A 26214-nucleotide genomic window follows, 5' to 3' on the forward strand; every position below is an offset into this window, starting at 1 on the left:
ATCTCATAACTGTTGGTAGTCAGTAGTGTTTCCCCTCCCCCTGTAACATTGGTGTTCAGGGTGCCCTCTTTTTGGTCAATATGCCTTCTTTGTGCCCCCTTGCTGCTTTGTGGTGGTAATTGGTTGACGATGTGCCTCCTTTATGGTCAATATGCCCCCCTTTTGTTTGTGGTCAGTAGGAGCAGTGTAACTTACATAGGACTGGTGTCTGGCTGCAGGCTGTTTAAATTTATGTTTGCTGTGATTGGCCGTTACAGTGATCATAAGGCACAGAGCCACTTTGATTGTCTCTCTGCATTTTGCCTGAGATCTGCACTAATGAGTGACATTATTGAATGGCTCTTCAGAAACAAATGTTTGCCAACTCACCATTTTTTGCAATACTGTGGTAGTAGAGTGGTTAAACACAGAACCCTTACAAGTCTCTTAACTACAGAGTGTTGTTTTATAAATACGCTCCACAGAGGGTCATTAGCAGATTAGTACACAAACTTGATAGATCCAAGTGGAAATGTTTAGGAATCATCTAAAGTCACTATGCTTAGCTGCATTGTAATAAGTATCCCAGATCACTTGGTGATGACATCACAGTTACCATAATATAATCAGCACAGTACTGGTGCCTAATGGAATGAATGGCAACTTTACACCACCATCTTGCCCAGGGGCGTATCTACCATGAAGCAAGCAAGGCGTTTGCCTTGGGCGGCATTTTTCAGGGGTTGCCCCCAGGCAGAAGGTCTGAGGTGGCTCTTTAACCACTTCCTGTCCTTTCGGCAGCTGCACCGGGATGATGACTGCAGCCGCAGGCATCACCCCGATAAAACTTTTTCGAGCCGGTGGTCGGCTCTCTTGTAATTGCAATCAGATTCCAATCAGCGAGAGGGGATGCCCCCCCACCCCACCTTCTATAGCTGTCTTGGGCTCTTCCGTCCCACTGGGAGACCCAAGCGACCAGCCAGCGTGGAAATCCCAGTGAACCGGAAGCGATGACATGACATCACTTCAGTTTACTCTGAAACCATCTGGGCCAGTTTTTAAAAATTCAAAAACATTCAAAAACACTGATCTTAGTGTTTTAAATCTTTTAAGTGCAGAGGACCCCAAATCCCTCCATGAGGAGTACCTGTCACATGCCCTTTTGCTGTAACAACGATGATTACCTCCTTCGTTGTGACAGCAACAAAAGTGATCAAATAAATAATTAAAGCAACAGTGTAAAAATGTAAAAAAAATAATAATACATTTTTTTAAAAGTGCCCCCGTCCTCCCGTGCTCGCATGCAAAGAACGAATGCACGTGTTGGTCCTGCACGTACGCAAACAGCGATTGTCCCACACATGTGAAGTATCACCACCAATGTCAGATCATGGGCAATAATTTTATATATGGCACTTGGACAAATCATGTCTCAGTGTCTGATTAGAAAGCTGCAGCTGTTCACTGTGAATGGCTGCAGCTTCCCCATCAGACCCTAAGACAAGAACTGTATACCGTGCCTGGGGTGGGACAAATTTAGATGGGGGGTGCTCCATTTTAGTCTTGCCTAGGGCAGCACAAAACCAAAATACACCACTGAATTCTTGCCACTGCACCTGAAGTTAAATCTTTTCCTAATTTGCATACACATTCATTTTGTGGATTTGTATGTGCCATCTAGTTTAACCACAACTCAGTTATTTCATTTAATAACACTTCAACTTTCAGCTGATGCTTAGTTAATCTTATTTCACCCTCGCTGGCTTTTGGAGAGCCACAGGTTGCTTTTTGCTGTGCATTAACAGCCAGGATTTAACCATCTAACGTCAGATTATTAAAAATGAAATCCTTCCACCCTGCTGCGGCAGCCAAGGGATTAGCTTTCAAATATCTGACAGGTTTACTTAAGAAGAGGTGGACTTGGGAGGGCTTTAAAAATAAATTATGTAATTTTCCTGGTTAGAAGGAGAGTCTTTCTTTTTTTTTTTTTAAATTTAATTTTTTTTTTAGAACGTGCGCTATCCCTGAATGCATTTCTGAGTCTGAAAAACATACAATGTAGCAGCCTGAGTTTAGACCTATAAATAGCTCAATTAACCCGTTTACTGGTGGTGGGGCCAGCTGTAAATGCTTTTGAAGGCCTTTCGGGGTTAATTTAAAAAAATTGTCAGGATGATAAACTGCACAGAGTACTGAAGCACAAACACATTTAATCTGTCTCTCAGTTCCAGAGTCGCTGGACAGAAGCCAGCTTTAGCAAATAAACCTAAGTAAGTGGAAACTTTCTCAGTCTTGGTTCCGAGAACTGACAGTGAACTGCACCGGGACTTTTCACCTTGTGCGCCCACATCAGATTTTAAAAGGTGCAATAAAACTGGCATCTCTTGGGGAAGTCCTTAACCCTTTTATTGTTTTAATGTTGCCTGAGTAATGTAACAACGGCAAACCAAACCAATTGTTGAAAATTGTATCTGTTACAAAAATGTTTAGATTTTTTTTTTTTAGATTGTAAGATTTCAAGTTTATGTAAACCTCAACTGCTCAAAACTCTTTTGATCCTGCCAGAAATCTTGTGAGCTGATCGTTTCCTATGCTCTCTGCTTCCCCTATATTTTGGAGATGAGTAGCAGGGAAGGTGTTCAATAGACCAAGTACACTTCCTTACCTAGGGTGACAACTCCAGAATTGCAGTATTATGAGTGAGCCTAGGACAAGTATTCATAGAGCTTAATTTTTTCCACATTTTGTTATGTTACAGCCTTATTCCAAAATAGATTAAATTCATTATTTTCCTCAAAAGTCTGCAAACAATACCCTATAATGACTACGTGAAAGAAGTTTGTTTGAAATCTTTGCAAATGTATACAAAAACGAAAAAATCACATGTACATAAGTATTCACAGCCTTTGCCATGACACTCAAAATTGAGCTCAGGTACATCCTGTTTCCACTGACCAAGATGTTTCTACAACTTAATTGGAGTCCACCTGTGGCAAATTCAGTTGATTGGACATGATTTGGAAAGGCACACACCTGCCTATATAAGGTACCACAGTTAACAGTACATGTCAGAGCACAAATCAAGTCATGAAGTCCAAGGAATTGTCTGTAGACCTCCGAGACAGGATTGTATGGAGGCACAGATTTGGGGAAGGGTACAGAAAATATCTGCAGCATTGAAGGTCCCAATGAGCACAGTGGCCTCCATCATCTGTACATGGAAGAAGTTTGGAACCACCAGGACTCTTCCTAGATTGGGCCACCTGGCCATAATGAGCGATTGGGGGAAAAGGGCCCTAGTCAGGGAGGTGACCAAGAACCCGATGAACACTCTGACAGAGCTCCAGTGTTTCTCCTTGGAGAGAGGGGAACCTTCCAAAAGAACAACCATCTTTTGCAGCACTCCACCAATCAGGCCTGTATGGTAGAGTGGCCAGACAGAAGCCACTCCTCAGTAAAGGGCACATGACAGCCCACCTGGAGTTTGCCAAACTCCTGAAGGACTCTCAGACCATGAGAAACAAAATTCTCTGGTCTGGTGAAACAAAGATTGAACTTTTTGGCCTGAATGACAAGCATCATATCTGGAGGAAACCAGGCACAGCTCAAAACCTGGCCAATACCATCCCTACAGTAAAGCATGGTGGTGGCAGCATCATGCTGTGGGGATGTTTTTCAGTGGCAGGAACTGGGAGACTAGTCAGGATCGAGGGAAAGATGAATGCAGCAATGTACAGAGACATCCTTGATGAAAACCTGCTCCAGAGCGCTCTGGACCTCAGACTGGGGCGAAGGTTCATCTTCCAACAGGACAACAACCCTAAACACACAGCAAAGATAACAAAGGAGTGGCTACGGGACAACTCTGTGAATGTCCTTAAGTGGCCCACCCAGAGCCTAGACTTGAACCCGATTGAACATCTCTGGAGAGATTTGAAAATGGCTGTGCACCGACAGTCACCATCCAACCTGATGGAGCTTGAGAGGTCCTGCAAAGAAGAATTTGAGGAACTGCCCAAAAATAGGTGTGCCAAGCTTGTGGCATTAAAAAGACTTGAGGCTGTAATTGGTGCCAAAGGTGCTTCAACAAAGTATTGAGCAAAGGCTGTGAATACTTATGTACATGGGATTTTTTATTTTTAATAAATTTGCAAATATTTCAAACAAACTTCTTTCACGTTGTCATTATGGGGTATTGTTTGTAGAATTTTGAGGAAAATAATGGCTGTAACATAACAAACTGGGGAAAAAGTGAAGCGCTGTGAATATCTTCCGGATGCACTGTATGTTACTGTCAGGATCACAGAAAGAAAAAAGCCCCAAAAAATACTAATGCAGCCACCATCTAAGTACAGGTAGGCTGCAATATATAACATTTTTGTATTTGTGTTATCATTCAAGCAAGTGGCAAAACTTTTTTACCTTAATGCAGGGAATGCATTAAGGTAAAAAATGTCTTAGATTTAGAACCGCTTTGAGAGTACAATTGGGCAAAAATATAGAATTAAATTGCAAAATGTTAAAATAATTGTTACTAAAATTAAACTAAAAGTTACTTGTTGCCTTACTGGGCAGGAGTGCAGAACCCTATCATCTGCAACCCCTAACAGGGGTAGTGTTCGTATATATTTGAAATCCAAGTTTTAATTTGTTTGAAAGCATAAAGAGGAAGTAAACCCTGATGGATTTTACTTCCTCTTTTTTCCCCTGCTAAGTAAAAACATAATGGGCTAATGTGCATCGCATACTAGCCCATTATGCTACACTTACCTACAAACGAAGCCTGCGATGTCCCCGCTGTCCCCGCCGTTAGCAACATCCATCTTCACCCCTCTTCCTTCCGGATCTGTGACTGGCCTGAGTCGCGTGACGTCACGCGGGAGCCGCCCTTCATGGCACGGGCCCTTTAGAGACGGCACAATCATGCCCTTTCTTCAGTGCGCATGCACTGATGACTTCAGCGCGAGTGTATATGGTAAATATCTCCTAAACCGTGCAGGTTTAGGAAATATTTCCAGTACCTACAGGTAAGCCATAATATAGGCATACCTGTAGGTAAATGTGGTGTAACAGGATTTACAACCACTTTAAAGCTGAACTTGCAGTTTTAAAAGGGACTGTCCAATTACAGGCTGGGAACTGAAAGTGACAGTGAAACTGCAGCAGAGAAAACTCAGGTCTCCTCTCCTGCCAGGCCGGACTGTGCTATGTGGCAGAGCTGTGTAAATCTCAGGACTGAATAGGCAGAAATACTATTTCTTTTGATTGGTAAAACAGCATTCATATGTTTATTTAGTCTGTGTAATTCTGTTGTTTACTTGATGTAGCTTTAATAAATCTTTATTTTTTGGGTGCCTTTCTCTTATTTTTTATTGCTCTTTTTTCTTTATGAGGTTTTCATTTAGAAAAAAAAAAAATCACGAAAATAAAACTAAGTGGGGGGAAAAAAGATCCACAAACACCATTTACAGCTGTAGGCTGGGTCTGCTTCATTTGTGGCAGATTTCTGTTTCTTTGAGACAGTTACCAAACCACTAGGCCTGAAAGCCTTGCTTGCCTGTAGTCAGTCAGTGAAGAATTTTTAGTGCATTTATTCTTATTTGCTTTGTGATGAATCCAACAAGAGAAGAAAATCTTCTGGCGTGATCCTTGGCTGTTTTTCAAAGCAGCATTATGTGTGTGGAGCGGAAAAATCATTTCTAAGATCCAAAATGAATGTAGCGCACTTGAAAATGATAATGACCCGAGGTGCTTTCGCCCAGATGGCAAAATCTTTGCAGAGGGAAATTGTGCTAAGTGCAGTGTAGATCCTGAATACTGCATATATTACATGGGCTGTTTTATTAGCTGTACATGAATCAATATCTCTGGCATTGATACATCAATTGTTTTAAGCTGCCAGTGCTTCATAAATCTATGACTTATTTTATTAAGCGCATTCCATTCAGTTTCTGAAAAAACAAAACTTTATTCTGCCTGCTTTACTGAAGAGTTTAATATTCTGCCGACGTGTATAAACTTACCCCAGCCACATCATATCTGTAAGCCTTTTGGGAAATTAATTTTTAATCCTGGACTAATTATCATTGCAGATATCCTCCATTTTGTATGTAACAGGTGAGGGAGAACCTTTGAATGTAATCTTCCGGCACATTTTGTTAAAATCCCTTATCAACTGTTTAGCAAATATAATAGTCAAAGCGGAAGGCCATTTTTAAAAGAGGTGTTGCAGCCTGAATGTTAAGTGGTCATAAGCACCAACATTGTATTATATATAAGGGTGGGAATTAATATCTTGTTTATACAAAATCAGCGTATGGTGTTTTATAACACCTCATAGTTTTAGGGCCACCATGTAAAAACTGATTTTTTGTAGAAATCCTTTTTCATTTTGAAGAGGCAAATTTACATATATTTCCCAGAGAACATTGCCCCAAGCCTTCTTACCAGTGACGTCATGCCTATCCATCTGGAAAAATCTATTCTCATTTGTTTTTGGACATTACTGTCATTTTTTAACGATATGTATTCTATATATTCAGCTGATGCACCTTTCATCTGTTAATATGCCCGATGAGTGAGTTCCCTTCAGGATTGGGAAGGTTGTTGTAAGACCTTATTTCTGTAGCACTCTTGTCCTTAGAGTAGGGCTACAGGTAAATTTAGTTGTGCTGGATGGTAGTCAGCCTGGCCAATTTGTAGTATTTAGTGATTACATGACTTCTGTTAATTCCATTCTAAGTGGTAGCTTCTCCCTTCTGTCAGTAGGTGGTGCTGTTGCCTTTGACATTAGAGTGATGAGTTACAGTGAAGTTCAGGTTATGATAAACCTACTTTTCACAGCCAATCATATTTGCGGCTAAGCATGCTGGGAAAAGGTATTTAATAGAATGAAGTCAGGTGATCACGCAGAGTGTTCCTGCCCAGGGATATGGCCTGGGTGTATGGTGTATGTAGAGTTCCTGGCTGCTAAGCCCGAAGCCTGTGGCCTATCCATGAATCTGCCGGCTGCTAGGCCTAACCGAGGCCTATCCAAGTTCAAGTTTATGCAGAGGAAAGCCTGCCAAAATCTGGTTGTCAGGGACATATCAGTGGCCGTCGGGCGAACATGCGTGCGCGCAGGTGCACGAGGGGCTTTCCCAGGGCAGTTCTGCTGAAATCCCCACTAGGGGGCGCTGGAGCGCTCCCGTGCGCTCGCCCGTTCGCGCTAGCGCTGTTTGGTGCCAAGGACTCTTTAAAAGACTGTCAGATGCTTCCAGCAGGTGCTGTTCGTCTGCAGCTCTGCACCTAAGTTCCTGTATCCTGCCCATTGTTGTATTTGCTAGTGACCCGGCTCCGTCTGACCATTCTCCTGTCTCCAATCCGATCCGGCCTGCCTAACCCTGCTCATATCTTGTGACCTGTTGCCGAACTCCTGCCTGCCTGACTATTCTTTGATTATCCCTCCTGCCATATACCTGCCTGATCTCCTGCCAAACGGACTGTCTGACTCTGCTTTGCCTGTGTCCTGTGACGCTGCTTCCAGTCTGCTCTGCCAAGCTCCAGGTTCTGCTGCTGCCATATCATTCACCTGCCTGCCTACTGATCCGCTTCAGCCTACCTGCATCCGCAGCTCAGCCATCCCGGAGGGACGTCTTTCCAGTTCCTGTGTTTGCTACCGCAAGAACCTGCATCAGGCCCTCCTACCTACTGTGCTCAAGAGACCACTGTTCCCACTTCCAGTGGCTCCTGAACCAGCGCTTAAGAGAGGTCTCCTTCTACCAGTCGGGCTCAACTACCAGGTACCTAACACTGGTAATGATTCTAAAGGGATGAAGTTCTAAGGAAGCACCAGAGGGGACTTTTCATGAGCTGGAGGCTATGAACTGGTTGGGAGGACTTCAGAGAGAACTCATCCAAGGGAATCAGTGCATAAAGCAGTGAGTAAAGTTCAGTTACTAGAGAAGACAGCTTGGCCTACGAAGTACAGACGTACTGGTTCAGCTTAAAGGCTCTTACTCCTGTACTGCTGTCAGTCTTGTCTCACCTATTTTTGTCTAAGGAGTCTGCAAATCTGCCTGTTGCTGATCACTACTAAGGCTGTCCGGTGCCCTATTCCCCTCTCTCCCACATTTTTTCTGTTTGAGAAATAAACTTCGCTATTGTTTAAAGCATAAAAAGTGACGGACGTCCAAATTCTTTCTTGTTCATCACCCACCATGACCACAAACCTGCACCCTGTGGATGTATGTCAGCAATCACTCCCCCCCCGATAGTCACCATCGAGCTCCCGGAATGTTGGACCATGGCTACATTTCTATTTAGCTGTTACAGATATCACTTGGACAATACTTTTGCATTCATACTTCATAGATGTTTGACACGTGAAAGAGTGATCTTTATGAAAAAAAAAGGATGTAGGTAAAAAACACCACCCGCCACCCTCAGCTACATAGGCCATAAAAAATTTATATGCAAAAAAATAATTAGCGAAACCCACGATTACAATATATTTGATTGCTAAAAGAGAAGAATGTTTTTTTTTTTTTTTTTTTATAAAATTTTAGATTCATACTTACCTAGGTATCTGTTCCTCGCCATCTCTGCACTGAGAACCGAGCCACTGAACATCACCGATGGCACGGTTCTCACAGATCCCTGAGAGGAGAGCTGCTGACTGTCAGTCAGCGTCTCTCCTCTCTGCTCCTCCACGCTCATCGGAGCGCTGAGCTGTGGAGGGGTGGGGAGCGGCCATCTCAGATGCTCGCTGAGATGCTGAGACTGCCATCAGTCAAGGCAGCTGGTAGATCCCGACTGATGGCAGTGACGTCAGCAGAGAGGGAACTTCAGACCCTTCTCCACTGAAAATGGGTCACAGGAGTTCAAAACGAATTGCACTCCTGTGACCCAGAGAAGCCCAGCCTAAAAAGCTCAGGCTGGACTTCTCCTTTAAATAGTAATGTTATAAAGGTTATACAGTGGTCTCCAAACTTTCTAAACAAAGGACCAGTTTACTGTCCTTCAAAGTTTAGAGGGGCCGCACTGTGGTCAATGGGAGAAGAAAATGTCTTTGTGTCAATGGGAGTAAACAGTGCTCCATGATTGGTATTAGAGGGAGTGATAGTGGCCAATTAATATGAATTGGAGTAATGGTGGCCCGTCATTGTTGTCAATGGGAGGAATAGTGTCCCATCAATGATGTTAATGGGAGGATTAGTGCCCCATCGTTGGTGTCAATGGAAGAAACTAAGTAAGTAACAGTAAGGGGAATAATGCCCCAAGAGCCAGATAAAAGCAAGCCAAGGGCCGCATCCGGCCCTCGTGCCACAGTTTGGCAATCACTGGTCTAGGAAACCAAAAAAGTGGGACAACTGAGAATTAAAGAGGGACAGAGACATTTGGTTCCAAAAGAGGGACAGTCTCTCATAATGAGTAACTACTTGAACTATAGGGTGCTGATTTCTCTTCTCAGACCTTGCTAATCAGCTGTATGCAAGGTATAAGTATGATCCAAACTGTTATATTACATATATAGCTCTGTCAATTTACACAGCTATATCATATCAGGGGCGGATCCAGGGGGGGCAACGGGGAAATTGCTCCCCCCGAGAAAATATTACAGACTCCGAGGCTGAGCGCGCCCTGGGTAACCAGAGCCATGGTCAGGAAAACTCGCAGCCATTCTAAGCATGAATTATTGCTCAGAAACCTCGGGACTGCACTCTCCGCCCCCAGCAGTCTTTTAGCCTCTCTCCTGTGGGCTGCTGCTTGAGTGGGCGGGATGGGGATGTGCCTTTTCCCCCCCGAGATCACGCTCGTCTGGAAGAGGGAGGTATGAGCAGCTGAACAGAGGGAGCCCAGTGAATGTTCCTGGAGGTGAGCTCTGCTAGCAGTACATTGTGGATTCGTTTACAGGTACCTCTATGCTGAATCACTGCAGCTTAGCATAGAGGTTCTGTTAGCTGACAAATGAGATTGCATCTTATCTTCATGTAGGTGAAATTCATGTGGTGAAATTCAATTTCACCAGTGAGAAATTGAACTCATTAAAGGATTATGACTGCCCCCTGGTGTATGCTCTCCTGATTCCCCCCCTCAGTGTATGCCCTCTTGATCCACCCCTGTGTATGCCCTCCTGATCCCCCCCAGTGTATGCCCTCTTGATCCACCCCTGTGTATGCCCTCCTGATCCCCCTCCAGTGTGTGCCATTCTGACCCCCCCTGGTGACACATAGTCCTTTGCTCTTCTGATCCTTGTACACTGTCCTACATTCTAATGACCCCTGTCCTCTGCCCTGCTGACCCCCAGTTCTCTTCCATACTGTTCTCTGTACACTGCCCTACATCCTACTGACCTCTGTACACTGCCCTAGATCCTACTGATTGATCTCTGTACACTGCCCTACATACTACTGATCTCTGTACACTGCTCTACCTACTACTGATCTCTGTACACTGCCCTACCTACTACTGACCTCTGCCCTACATCCTACTGACCTCTGTACACTGTATTATACATTAAATTCAGTTCTGTAAGCAACACCTTATTTTCTGGCAGTGCCCCACCCAAGACTAGACTCTGGATCCGCCCCTGTATCATATATTAACATCAGGAGCTTACAATCTAAGGTCCCTAACTCACATTCATACAGTACATACACATACTAAGGCCAATTAAGTCAGGATCCAATAACTTACCAGCATGTCATTGGAGTGTGGAAGAAAGCCAGAGTGACCGAAGGAACCCCACGCAGGCACAGGGAGAACATGTTAACTCAAGTCAGGATTTGGGATTTGAACTGGTGACCTTAGTGCTGCTAGGTGGAAGTGCTACCAACTTAGCCACTGTGCTGCCCTGTTTTATTTTCTTAGTTTTAGAGTAGGTGAGGAATAAAACCTCTATCGTGTTTTTATTGCTATCTGTGTTCTCGTTGGATAGTTTCATCTTCTGTATTTGTCCTGGTGACCATTGTCACTGAGGCAGAAAGTGATTGGGACTAAATTTTACTGTAGTTCCCAGAGATGAGGTTAAAACTTCCAATGGGGACAACTGTTCTGGTGACAGCTATATAAGAAAGGAACTTTGTAGGCTTTTTCTCTCACTCCTGTTACGCCTCTGGGACAGGAAGCATTGGGATATCACCTCAACAGGATATGGACAGCAGAAATTGTCCATACTCTACATAAAACTAAAAGTTGCCTTTTGCTTAGTAAAATAAAAATAATCCATAAAGAGAATACATTTTATGGTGTCAATTTTATTTTTTATTATCAAAGTCAGGTCCAAAGGGATAAGAATAATTAGCAGCTTTTAATAGACTTAAATATAAAGTCGGTAAATGTAGCATTTGGGAATTTTATATACACCTCTGAGGAGATAAAACACAACAACGTGACCTCCATCCAAAGCCACAAGTGGGTAACTTAGCAATGGTTGGATCTTACATACAAACAAAAGAAGTCTAAATGTGTTTCATGGCTATCATTACATGGATGCCAGACTCTTTAGTAAAGACCCCAATGTCAATGAGACCATAATAAGGAAAGAAATATTCAGGTATGCAAGGTAAATGCTCTGCCCACCAACAGGCAAAAAAATAAAATAAAAAATATATAGAGGAGAGGAAAACGCTATAGTGTAAATACATTTATTTGATAATAAAATTCACACATATATAAAAGCGCTGTCACCTGCACACAGGCAGATGGTGTATGATGTTAAAGTGGAACTTCACTCTTCCAATCACCATTGATTTTTTTAAATCATCATACTGCTAGATTTAGTAAATAGATGAGAAGTTATATCATATTTACTTGTTTTAAACTTTATTTTTTTTTTACATTTTTGTCAGTTACTTCCTGTTTTTTTGCCTAGACAAATGATGTCATACAAAAACAACCAGTCACTTCCAGCGCTATGAGGTCTTCTGTGGTGTAGGAACAACAAGGACAGCAGTGATGCCAAAGAACTAAGCGGATGCTGCCTTCTTCAGACGGGGTAATCCGATAAGTACTACAAAAACAAAAGAAAAGGGCATTACCAAAAAAAAAAAAACATTTATCCAATAATAGGATCAATAAAATGGATACTAACACGGTAGCAATTACAGTAATTATGGGCATAAAACACACAATGCTGGACAGTGTGGACACAGTTGTGCCATATTCACAACGCGTTTCAGGGGTGAACCCCCTTCCTCAGAGTATGCACCTTTTTGTTTTCTTTTGTTTATGTAAATTATGTCATACATCCAAGGAGTCTTTAGGAGGGGAGGAGAGGAGGAGTGGCTTTCTCAGCTAAGCACACTCTCCTGCATGCATGCTTGAGCTAAGGGCAGAAGGATTCTAGGAAGTAAATGCTACATAAATCATTTGCCCTTACTCACACATGTATAAAAATGCTGTCACCAGCACACAGGCAGATGGTGTATGACGTTAAAGTGGAACTTCATTCTTCCAGTCACCATTGATTTTTTTTAAATCCTCATAATGCTACAATTAGTAAATAGATGAGAAGTTTTAATATTTACTTGTTTTAAACTTTTTTTTTTTTACATTTCTGTCAGTTACTTTCTGTTTTTTTGCCTAGGAAAATGATATCATAATAAAACAACCAGTCACTTCCTGTGCTATGAGATCTTCTGTGGTGTAGGAACAACCAGGACAGCAGTGATGTCCTTGTTGTGTGGACACAGTTGTGCCATATTCACAACGCATTTCAGGGGCGTACCCCTTCCTCAGAATGTGCGCCTTTTTGTTTTCTTTTGTTTTTGTAAAAGATATCATACATCCAAGGAGTCTTTAGGAGGGGAGGAGAGGAGGAGGGGTTTTCTCAGCTAAGCACACTCTCCTGCATGCATGCTTGAACTAAGGGCAGATGAATTCTAGGAAGTAAATGCTACATAAATCATTTGCCCTTACTCAAGGTGGCCATAGCCAGAAATGCTAGGGGCTTGTTTTCCAAAGTCATTTCTCAACAAAATAAAGCATAGAGACATGGATGGATTGGGGAGTTTGGTTTGAATATTAAGTAGAATGGATTGTGGTGCTGAGATGCAGTGTAGTTCCACTTTAAGGTTTTCTTAGCTCCGCCCTATGCGTTTCACCATCAGCGGCTCAACAGAAAGAGAAATCAAAAAAGTACTGAGAGATTATTTTTAAGCCATGAAGGAAGATTTATATCAGTTCTTTACAGCTGTCCAGTGATGGAAGCTGCTTCTTCTGCACTGGTATCTAGAAAGGCAGATAATTTAACTAAACAGAGGGGCAATGCTGTCAGGAATGCTGGCTCGGTAATTAACATTGAAAGCTGAAAATATTGAATATGCACACTCAGACAGTTAACATATCTGCATTGTAACAAGATCAGCCTTGTTTTATTCCTTGCTCCGAGTGTTTTGGATGCTGAGACAAAGAAGCAATTCAGATGAAACATGAACTTGTATAATCATTTGGTAGAAGTGGAGAAAGCTGCAGGAAAAAAAAATCACAAAATGTTCTCTAAGGACTAAAGATCACTAGACAAATAGAGTTCTTAGCAAGGACAGCATGTGTACTTATTATGTGCAACTATTGTACTAATAAAATGACAAAAGCTGTATTAAAAAGTTGAGGAAGCACTAGATAATTAGGCTGCAAGTCTTGATTGCCTAAAAGGAGAAATGTACAGAAACAGCTAAATAATAAGCAGAATTATACATGTGGGAACTTTCCTTCCTGCCAAATAAAATTTTAATTTTTGTAATTTTCTAATCCAGACACGCTACCAGAAACCATAGTCATAACCTGACCATTTAAGTTGCAACTCAGGCAAATAGCCAAATACACAGAAAAACCACTTCACCTCCGGAAGATTTACCCCCCTTCATGACCAGGCCATTTTTTTGCAATATAGCACTACATTACTTTAACTGACAATTGTGCGGTTGTGCGACACTGTACCCAAATGTCCTTTTTTTCCCACAAATAAAGCTTTCTTTTGGTGGTATTTGATCACCTCTGGGTTTTTTTTTTTTTTGCGCTATAAACAAAAAAAGACTGACAATCTTGAAAAATAAAAAACAATATTTTACTAGTAATGGTGACGATCAGTGACTTATAGCAGGACTGCGATATTGTGGCGGACACCTAACTGACACTTTTGACACTTTTTGGGGACCAGTGACACTAATACAGTAATCCGTGCTAAAAAATTTGCACTGTCACTGTACTAATGACACTGGCAGGGAAGGGGTTAACATCAGGGGAGATCAAAGGGTTAAATGTATGCCTAGATCAGTGAGGGTGAACCTTGGCACCCCAAATGTTTTGGAACTACATTTCCCATGATGCCCAACTACACTGCAGAATGCATGAGCACTATGGGAAATATAGTTCCAAAACATCTGGGGTGTCAAGGTTCGCCATCACTGGCTTAGATTGTGCTTACTCACTGTGGGGGAGGTACTTTGACTAGAGGAGGGCAAAGATCTGTGTTCCTGCTTAGCAGAAACACAGAATCAGTGCCTTTCTTTCTGACAGAACAACAATCTGCCTTGTTTACACAGGCAGATTGTTGTTCTGCCTGTGCCTTGTAAAATCGCCGGGTGCTAGTGGACATCGAGTCTGCGATACACGCTGCTGGGCTCCCGCTGTGTATAGTCAATAAAAATGTGGTCCTTTTTTTCTTTCTTTTGGTGGTATTTGAGCACCATTGTGTTTTTTATTTTTTGCGTTATAAACAAAAAACGACCGACAAATTTTGAAAAAAAAGCAGTATTTTTTACTTTCTGCTACAAAACATATCCAATAAAAAATGTAAAAAAAATCAAATTTCTGCATCAGTTTAGGCCAATATGTATTCTGCTACATGTTTTTGGTAAAAAAAAAATCCCAACAAACGTAAATATTGATTGGTTTGCACAAAAGTTATAGCGTCTATAGGATATATTTATTGATTTTTTTTTAATTAATTTTTTTACTGGCAATGATCAGTGACTTATAGCGGGACTCCAATATTGTGGCAGACAAATTGGACATTAACTGACACTTGACACTTTTTGGGAACCAATGACACTAAGAGCCCTTTCACACCAGGCCGCCCGCAGCGTCTATTTTTAGCAGCGTTTTACCGTTGGATTAGCGGCGCATTTCGGCCGCTAGCGGGGCGCTTTTACCTCCGCTAGCAGCCGAGAAAGGGTTAAAACCGCCTGCAATGCGCTGCAATGCAATACCGCCGGCAATGCTTTTGCCGGCGGTATCCCAGCGCTGCCCCATTGATTTCTATGGGGAGCAGCGGTGGAGGAGCGGTAAACACACCGCTCCTTCACTGCTCCAAAGAAGCTGCTGGCAGGACTTTTTTTTCCCGTCCTGCCAGCGCAGTGCTCCGGTGTGAAAGCCCTCGGGCTTTCACACTGTAAACAATGCTGCAGCTGTTTGAGGGCGGATTGCAGGCGCTATTTTTAACGCTATAGCACCTGAAAAATGCCCTCGGTGTGAAAGGGGTCTTATACAGGGATCAATACTAAAAATGCACCGTCTACCTTTGTTAAAAAAAAAAAAAAATGCACCGTCACTGTGCTAATGACACTGGCTGGGAAGGGGTTAACATCAGGGACGTGTGCTTAGTCTGTGTTTTAGTGTAGTGTGGGATGTGCTTTTATTAGGGGAAGGCATGGATCCATGTTACTGCTTTACAGGAACACTGAATCCATGCCTTCCCTACTGCAATTTGCCTTGTTTACAAAGGCAGACTTGCGTTCTGCCTGTGTACTGAATGATCAGTGGATGCCAGCAGACATTGAGTGCGTGGGACCTGCTGTATAGAATCACAGCAGGAGCGAGCCGCCGGCAGCATGCACTCGTGCCCGCTACCTGGAAGTGCAGCATCACATATATATATATAAGTGATCCTGAGCAGTAAAACTGTTATAGGGCGGTTGGCAACTGCTTAACCACTTGAGCCCCGGACCATTATGCTGCCTAAGGACCAGAGGTCTTTTTCCAATTTGGCACTGCGTCGCTTTAACTGCTAATTGCGCGGTTATGCAATGCTGTACCCAAACGAAATTTGCGTCCTTTTCTTCCCACAAATAGAGCTTTCTTTTGATGGTATTTGATCACTTCTGCAGTTTTTATTTTTTGCGCTATAAACGGAAAAAGACCGAAAATTTTGAAAAAAAATGATATTTTCTACTTTTTGTTATAAAAAAAATCCAATAAACTCAATTTTAGTCATACATTTAGGCCAAAATGTATTCGGCCACATGTCTTTGGTAAAAAAAATGTCAATAAGCGTATATTTATTGGTTTGCGCAAAAGTTATAGCGTCTACAAACTAGGGTACATTTTCTGGAATTTACACAGCTTTTAGTTTATGACTGCCTATGTCATTTCTTGAGGTGCTAAAATGGCAGGGCAGTACAAAACCCCCCCAAATGACCCCATTTTGGAAAGTAGACACCCCAAGGAAATTGCTGATAGGCATGTTGAACCCATTGAATATTTATTTTTTTTGTCCCAAGTGATTGAATAATGACAAAAAAAAAAAAAAAAAAAAATATTTACAAAAAGTTGTCACTAAATGATATATTGCTCACACAGGCCATGGGCCTATGTGGAATTGCACCCCAAAATATATTCAGCTACTTCTCCTGAGTACGGGGATACCACATGTGTGGGACTTTTTGGGAGCCTAGCCGCGTATGGGACCCCGAAAACCAATCACCGCCTTCAGGATTTCTAAGGGTGTAACTTTTTGATTTCACTCTTCACTGCCTATCACAGTTTCGGAGGCCATGGAATGCCCAGGTGGCACAACCCCCCCCCAAATGACCCCATTTTGGAAAGTAGACACCCCAAGCTATTTGCTGAGAGGCATATTGAGTCCATGGAATATTTTATATTTTGACACAAGTTGCGGGAAAGTGACACTTTTTTTTTTTTTTTTTTTTTTTTTTGCACAAAGTTGTCACTAAATGATATATTGCTCACACAGGCCATGGGCCTATGTGGAATTGCACCCCAAAATACATTTAGCTGCTTCTCCTGAGTATGGGGATACCACATGTGTGGGACTTTTTGGGAGCCTAGCCCCGTACGGGGCCCCGAAAACCAATCACCGCCTTCAGCGTTTTTAAGGGCGTGAATTTTTGATTTTACTCTTCACTGCCTAACACCGTTTCGGAGGCCATGGAATGCCCAGGTGGCACAAACCCCCCCCAAATGACCCCATTTTGGAAAGTAGACACCCCAAGCTATTTGCTGAGAGGCATGGTGAGTATTTTGCAGCTCTCATTTGTTTTTGAAAATGAAGAAAGACAAGAAAAAACTTTTTTTTTTTTTCTTTTTTCAAATTTCAAAACTTTGTGACAAAAAGTGAGGTCTGCAAAATACTCACTATACCTCTCAGCAAATAGCTTGGGGTGTCTACTTTCCAAAATGGGGTCATTTGGGGGGGTTTTGTGCCACCTGGGCATTCCATGGCCTCCGAAACTGTGATAGGCAGTGAAGAGTGAAATCAAAAATTCACGCCCCTTAGAAAGCCTGAAGGCGGTGCTTGGTTTTCGGGGTCCCGTACACGGCTAGGCTCCCAAAAAGTCTCACACATGTGGTATCCCCGTACTCAGGAGAAGCAGCAGAATGTATTTTGGGGTGTAATTTCACATATTCCCATGGCATGTTTGAGCAATATATCATTTAGTGACAACTTTGTGCAAAAAAAAAAAAAAAAAAAAAAAAATTTGTCTCTTTCCCGCAACTTGTGTCGCAATATAAAATATTCCATGGACTCGACATGCCTCTCAGCAAATAGCTTGGGGTGTCTACTTTCCAAAATGGGGTCATTTGGGGGGGTTTTGAACTGTCCTGGCATTTTATGCACAACATTTAGAAGCTTATGTCACACATCACCCACTCTTCTAACCACTTGAAGACAAAGCCCTTTCTGACACTTATTTTTTACATGAAAAAGTTTTTTTTTTTTTGCAAGAAAATTACTTTGAACCCCCAAACATTATATATTTTTTTAAAGCAAATGCCCTACAGATTAAAATGGTGGGTGTTTCATTTTTTTTTTTCACACAGTATTTGCGCAGCGATTTTTCAAACGCATTTTTTGGGGAAAAAACACACTTTTTTAAATTTTAATGCACTAAAACACACTATATTGCCCAAATGTTTGATGAAATAAAAAAGATGATCTTAGACCGAGTACATGGATACCAAACATGACATGCTTTACAATTGCGCACAAACGTGCAGTGGCAACAAAATAAATACATTTTTAAAAGCCTTTAAAAGCCTTTACAGGTTACCACTTTAGATCTACAGAGGAGGTCTACTGCAAAAATTACTGCCCTCGATCTGACCTTCGCGGCGATACCTCACATGCATGGTGCAATTGCTGTTTACGTTTGACGACAGACCGCCGCTTGCGTTCGCCTTAGCGCAAGAGCAGGGGGCGACAGGGGTGCTTTTTTTTTTTTTTTTTTTTTTCTTTATTATTTTTTTGCTTTTTTATCTTATTTTTAAACTGTTCCTTTCATTTTTTTTTTTTTTAAATAATTTTTATTGTTATCTCGGGGAATGTAAATATCCCCTATGATAGCAATAGGTAGTGACAGGTACTCTTTTTTGAAAAAATTGGGGTCTATTAGACCCTAGATCTCTCCTCTGCCCTCAAAGCATCTGACCACACCAAGATCGGTGTGATAAAATGCTTCCCCAATTTCCCAATGGCGCTATTTACATCCGGCGAAATCTAAGTCATAAAATGCTCGTAGCTTCCGGTTTCTTAGGCCATAGAGATGTTTGGAGCCACTCTTGTCTCTGATCAGCTCTATGGTCAGCTGGCTGAATCACCGGCTGCATTCTCAGGTTCCGTGTTGAGACAGGAGAGCCAGAGAAAAACACGGAAGACGGTGGGGGGGGGGGGGGCATTCCCTCCCACGGCTTGTAAAGGCAGTCTAGAGGCTAATTAGCCGCTAGGATTGCTTTTACATGAAAGCCGACCGCTGGCTGAAAAGAATGATACCAAGATGATACCTAAACCTGCAGGCATCATTCTGGTATAACCACTCAAAGTTGTGAATGGCGTACCTGAAGACAAAAAAATGGTTAACAATAAAGCACAGTAAACAATAAAGTATAAATAATTACATACCTGAAAAACAAACATGATAAAACATAATAACAATAACAATAACAATAACAACACTGCAGAATAGAATACAGTAAAAAAAGAGCAGAACAATAGAGAGAGAGAATAGAGAGAGAGAACAATAAAACGACAACTATTTTTTTTTATTTTATATATATTTTTTTTTTTTTTACACTTTTTTTGTAACTAACTTTTATAACTGTAACCGGTTCCAGGTTCGGGTCTCTCAAAATGCGATGGCATCTTGGGAGACCCTGTGAAAGTGTGCCTAGTCTGTGCAATGCTGTACCCTACGCTAATACTCAACTAGTGTATGGTAGCGTTCAAAACATTCACCAATGCAAAGACCAGGATTGTCAGGACAGAAGGGACAATAATAGCGGGTGTCACGCCTATATCCGCGTTTGCTGCAGACACAACATCTTTTTGGGGGGGTTCGTTGGGTAGGGGTACTCGGGAGCACATAAAAATGCCTCTCATGCAGCCGACTGCATTTCGTTGGGGGATGTGAATGGGGGAAGTACGGGCGCTGCAGAAGTGGTGGGTTCCCAATTAGGATTGGCGAATGCAGCAGGAAGGGCACTATGGGCACGACGGGCCTGTGTTTGTCTTTTTGGTGGCAGCGGGACACTACTTGTGCTTGTCACCTCACCAGCTTGAACTGCACTTATGGGACTCGCCACGTCACCAAGTGTTACTGCAGTGCTGGTTTGACTACGACCGGGGTGTACTAGGCCGCTGGTGCTTGCCAGTTCAATAAAAAGCTTCCAAAAAAACTGTTAGCGATCGCAGGGATCAGGCCTGACTCTGCGAACGCTGCAGTAATGCGTTTAGTGTTTTGTAAGTGACAGTGATCGATCGATACTGCACTTGGGTGGGCTGGACTGGGCCGGGCGGAGGGGCAAAACGCAGGTGCTAGCAGGTATCTGGGTTGATCCCGCTAACACTGCGTTTTTGGGAACCCTAAACTGCTGGGGACGCTAGTATAGATCTGATCTGATCGGATCAGATATTGATCCGTTCAGATACTATACCACTAAAGGAGGCGTATGCTGCGTGCGTGGGTGTTAGCGGTACTGGCGCTAACCTGACGCTGCCTGGGGCCGGTGCTTGCTAGTTCACCAAAATGCTACCAAAAAAACTGTTAGCGATCGCAGGGATCAGGCCTGACTCTGCGAACGCTGCAGTTATGCGTTTAGTGCCTTGTAAGTGTCAGTGATCGATCGATACTGCACTTGGGTGGGCTGGGCTGGGCCGGGCGGAGGGGCACAACGCAGGTGCTAGCAGGTATCTGGGCTGATCCCGCTAACACTGCGTTTTTGGGAACCCTAAACTGCTGGGGACGCTAGTATAGATCTGATCGGATCAGATATTGATCCGATCAGATACTATACCACTAAGGGAGGTGTACGGTGCGTGCGTGGGTGTTAGCGGTACTGGCGCTAACCTGACGCTGCCTGGTGCTTGCTTGCCAGTTCACCAAAATGCTACCAAAAAAACTGTTAGCGATCGCAGGGATCAGGCCTGACTCTGCGAACGCTGCAGTTATGCGTTTAGTGTTTTGTAAGTGACAGTGATCGATCGATACTGCACTTGGGTGGACTGGGCGGAGGGGCAAAACGCAGGTGCTAGCGGGTATCTGGGCTGATCCCGCTAACACTGTGTTTTTGGGAACCCTAAACTGCTGGGGACGCTAGTATAGATCTGATCAGATCAGATATTGATCCGATCAGATACTATACCACTAAGGGAGGCGCATGCTGCGTGCGTGGGTGTTAGCGGTACTGGCACTAATCTGACGCTGCCTGGGGCGACGCATATCACCGCCGGGCGATCGGGGGGCTAAACCTTTATTAGGTAATAAACGGCGGGTGCCCTGACACTATAAAAAATAAACAAACTAACCAGCGTCACCCGTAATGGTTATACAGTGATCAGTGGTGAAAGGGTTAACTAGGGGGCAATCAAGGGGTTAAAACATTTATTAGGTAGTATATGGGGGTCCCTGTCACTATAAAACGCTGACGGCGAACCTAAATATTTACCTCACTAACTAGCGTCACCAGCGACACTAATACAGCGATCAGAAAAATGATCGCTTAGCAACACTGGTGACAGGGGGTGATCAAGGGGTTAAAACTTTATTAGGGGGGGTTAGGGGGGTACCCTAGACCTAAAGGGGGGTAATATTCACTGTCCCAACACTGTAACTGTCACAAACTGACACTATGCAGTAATCAGAAAAAAAAAAAAAAAAAAAAAAAAAAAACCTGCTGGTGTCAGTTTGTGACAGGGGGGGGGGGGTGATTGGGGGGGGATCGGGGGGCGATCGGGGGGGGGATCGGGGTGTTTTGTATGCCTGGCATGTTCTACTGTGTGTGTAGTGTGTTGTGCACTCACATTGATGTCTTCTCCCCTCGGCGCTGGAACGGAAAATACCGAGCCGAGGGGAGATGACATCATTTCCTTTGCTGCTGTTTAGCATACAGCAGCAAAGGAGTGTTCCCATTGGCCGGCGGCGATCTCGAGGGGGGGGCCACGAACGGATGGCCTCCCCCTCATCTCGGATCGCCGGGGAACAGAACGGGACCGCTTCGGGCACCGGGGGGGGGTCCGATCGGACCCCCCACCCGCGAGAGGCAAATCACGTACATGTACGTGATTTTGCCTGCCCGTGCCGCCTTGCCGACGTAAATCGGCGTTAGGCGGTCCTTAAGTGGTTAAAGTGTATCTATATTCAAAATATGAAATCAGAAATTAATTTTCACATTGGATTTCAATGAATTATAGTGTACTCCTATTAATCTAAAAGATTCTGAAGTTTGTAAACTTACTTTTCCTACACATTTCCTTCCTTGACTTATTTCCTGCCATAGAAACTACACAGGAGCTGAGAGGAGGAGTTTCAGAAGGCGGAGTCAGTACAGGAATCACTGCTTGCAGGCAGCAAGGTACCTTGGGATATGTAGTCTTTAGAAACGGAAAGTAAACAGCAGAGGAGAAGCTGCAAAGCATGCAGAAAATACAGGCAGTTGCAGAAAGAGACGGCCAGCAGACAGGCAGTACTCATAAGATGAAACATGATTTTTCAAATAAGCATATCAAAAAATTATCAAAAAGAAAAAAAAAATTCTATTGCCATTACAATGCTAATGTTATAAAATGAAAGTGTATGCTGTGGCCATAGATTTCCTTTAAATACACAGGAGCTGCTTTACCTGTCAAAGATGTGTTTTACTGTCCATCCAGTCCTGAGATTTACCTAGCTCTGACACACAGCACAGTCCTGTCTGGCATAGGAGAACTGATTTTCTCTGTTGCAGTAAAGTAACATTTAGCCTGGGTTCACACTGTAGCGATTCAGGAACCAGTGCAATTCCAGCGCCGGTTCCCACAATCTCTCCCGCAAGCAGTTCACACTGCCCTCTGCGAACCACTGCAGGTGTCAATACAATGTTAACCACTAACGGATTCCACTTTGATAACCCCGGTATCTGCTTCTTCAGCGGGTGGCCCACTTTCAGGATAAAAGTGGTCTCAGCGGCGGATTCGCCGCAAGATCACTTTTATTGGTGTCGGGAGAAGGCCCCCCCTCCTGCCGTGCTCCAGTGCCCTCTGCTGCTTATAGGAGCTGCCGGCAGCGGCAGAGGCGATCGGGTCCTGTCCCCTCTGTGGTATGGAGCTGAGTGAGGGGAAGATGGCCTCCACCCGGCTACATACCATTAGAATGAGAACAATAATTCTAGCCCTAGACCTCCTCTGTAACTCAAAACATGCAACCTGTAGAATTTTTTAAACGTTGCATATGGAGATTTTTAAGGATAAAAGTTTGACGCCATTCCACGAGCGGGTGCAATTTTGAAGCGTGACATGTTGGGTATCAATTTACTCTGCGTAATGTCATCTTTCATAATATGAAAAGAAAAATTGGGCTAACTTTACTGTTGTCTTATTTTTTAATTCAAAATAAGTGTATTTTTTAATTCAAAATAAATGTATTTTTTACAAAAAAAAGTGCACTTGTAAGACCGCTGCGCAAAAAAAAAAAAAATAATGTTTGGGGGTTCTAAGTAATTTTCTAGCAAAGAAAAATGATTTTAACTTGTAAACAACAAGTTTGAAAAATAGGCCCGGTCTTAAAGCGGTTAATGACACCACCAGATCGGTTCACAAATCGCAGTGCGAACTGTGGATTCAGACAGGAATCAGATCGCATGGGTGATCTGATTCCAGTGCATGAAAAAAAGTCCCTGCACCTTTTTTGTGTGAATCCAATGTGAGTTCAGCCATAGAACTGTATGGCTGAACTCGCATTGCACAGACATTGCATGTGATCTGCACCGCAGTGCGGGTGCGAATCACATGCAATGTCTGTGTACGCTACAGTGTGAACCCGGGTTCACAGGTCTTGTTCCTCTCTCAGCCTGTTACTGGACAGTAAAAGGAGAGGCAGCAGACTGGTAAGCTCCTCAAACTGTCACTCTTCTCTCTCCTCCTATCAGCATGTTTCCTGTTAGCACATGAGCAGTGCAGAACAACTCCTTGTGCTGCTTCTCCTTCCCCCAGTCTAAGCTCTGTTTGTGCAGGGGATTGCAAGAGACTGATACCAGGTCAAATTCAAGTATTTACATTGCTTGATTAAAAGTACATTTAACAATGTAATAATAAATATTGAGCTGCATTCGTTTGTATATTTAATATATGCCTGGAGTTCAGCTTTAAATTATGTATGTCCACTGCAGTCAATGCAATACTGCTCAATCAATCCTGTAATTTAGACAGTGAAGGAACTGCAGCTCACTGCTGAGATCATCTCTCTCTTCCAATCAGCAAGCCTAATTTGTCACACTGACAGCATTGTGTAATGCAGCAAAGCCCTCCCTTTCCCTAAATAAATGCTTACAATACCCTTAAAATGGGAGTAAATTCCCATGTATGATTTTTACCTATACTGTAGGTACAGTAAGCCTATAATAAGGCTTACCTACAGGTACTCTAAATATCTCCTAAACGTGCACCATTTAGAAGATATTTACTTTAGATACAGCCAGTGACGTCACTGGCACAACGCTCTGAAGGAAAGGCATAACAGTGCCGTTCCTTCAGAGCAGTGCCGTAAACGCGCGCGTGGGAGTGACGTCATCACTAGCTCAGCCAATCAGATAGCCGAAAGCTGTGAACCTAGAAAGAAGCCCAGGTGAAGATGGAAGCGCCTTCAGAGCTGACAGTGCGCCGCTGGAGGGCTTCATTTTCAGGTAAGTCTGTCATCTGCGATGCATACTAGCACATTATGACTTAAAGGCTAATCCACTTTTGTGGGGGAAAAAATAGCAAATAAAGATAAATAATATAGCGTATACAATTGCGACTCAAGTTATATTGTAATTGAATGTTATTAAAAATGACCTTTCCTTTTCTATCTGCAGCTCTGTAATTTTGTGTAAAACACAATGCAATATGGCTACCTGGAGGTGTTCTGTACACAAAATGTGTACAGAATGCCCCCTAGAAACATAATTTCCTGCTTGTGTAATTGGTTCACTGATTTTCCCAGAAGTCTGCACTAAGATACAAGTTATAGTTCAGGCATCCCTTGCCACAAAAATGTAATTTTTGGTGAGATACTCCCAATAGGAAATCACATCTAAAGGGATGCAGACCCAGCAGCTTTCCTTATTAAAGCCCTGCAGGTGCAGCTGATTGATAATTATGAAGCCATTCCCATTAGATTCACTTTCCCACATGAACACAGACAAACACACAGGGATTTCTTCAGAATAACAAAAGGTATCTGCAGCAAAGTTTGTTAAAATCCTTGCAATGCACATAGATCACCCAGAGCGGAATGCTTTTTTTCTTAACAAAAGTGGAGTTAATCTTTAATTACAAAGGTCTCTTTGTATGGAGTTGTATCATCAACCAAATATCTCTTTAGGTGCATATGCTTCCAGGCTGAAAGAGTAACCATTGACCATGCCCATCTTTCTACATGGGCCCTAAAGCATCATTCCAGATTACACAAGATGTGTTATAACATTACGGCCTCATGCACACTGGACGTTAAAATAACGTTATAAAAACGTCAGTAGCTTTGCAGTGATTTTCATCAATTTTTGTTTTAGCAATAGCGTTTTTTAGCGTTTATTAGAATTTTTTAGCATTTTTCCACGTTAGCGTTTTGTTTTGTTTTTTTGAAGAAAAAAATTTTATTTTTTTTTCAATGGATCAAAAACGTTCAAAAAACGCTGGCAAGTGACGTTTTTTGAGCGTTTATTGATGTTTATCAGCATTAGAGCATTTTTACAGCTGAAAAACGTCTCTCAGAACCCACTAGTTTTGGGTTTTTTTTACTGCTCAAAAACGCCACTGCCCAAACATCTGATAACAGCCTATGTGTGCATGGACACATAGGATAACATGATGGAGAGTTTAATGAGTGTAGAAAAAAACATCTGAAGCCAAAAACAGATGCTGTAAAAAAAGGTAAAAAAACGGCCAGTGTGCATGAGGCCTAAGGCCTAAGGCCTCATGCACACTGGACGTTAAAATAACGTTATAAAAACGCAAGTAGCTTTGCAGTGAGTTTTTCAACTTTTTTCAACCTTTTTGCAAAAGCGTTTTTTTTTTTGAAGAAAAATGTTTTTTTTTTTCAATGGATCAAAAACTTTAAAAAACGATGGTGAGTGACGCTTTTGAGCAATTATCAATGTTTATCAGCATTTATCAGCGTTAGAGCATTTTTACAGCTGAAAAACGTCTCTTAGAACCTAGTTTTGTTTTTTTTTTACTGCTCAAAAACGCCACTGCCCATAACTCCTCATAACAGCCTATGTGTGCATGGACACATAGGATAACATGATGGAGAGTTTAATGACTGTAGAAAAAAATGTCTACAGCCAAAAACAGCTGCTGTAAAAACGTCAAAAAACGTCCAGTGTTCATGAGGCCTAAAAGGTTCCAGATACCATTACTCCAGGTGTGCCTGAATCTGCCTGAATTGGCATCCTTCTTTTTTTCACTATCAAGAAGTCTGGACTTGTTTGGTGAAAAAGAAAACTTTTTAAAAAGTTGATAAGAGAGATTCTGGAATGAGGAGAACTTGCTATAATATATAAAAT

General features: G+C 42.6%; 1 pseudogene; it reads left to right on the forward strand.

The window, feature by feature from the left end:
* LOC141145933 (uncharacterized) overlaps positions 1-26214 on the forward strand; it is a 186764-nt pseudogene that overhangs the window by 64560 nt on the left and 95990 nt on the right.

Source organism: Aquarana catesbeiana, linkage group LG05 (assembly GCF_042186555.1).
Source record: "Aquarana catesbeiana isolate 2022-GZ linkage group LG05, ASM4218655v1, whole genome shotgun sequence".
NCBI classification, from domain to species: Eukaryota; Metazoa; Chordata; class Amphibia; order Anura; family Ranidae; genus Aquarana; species Aquarana catesbeiana.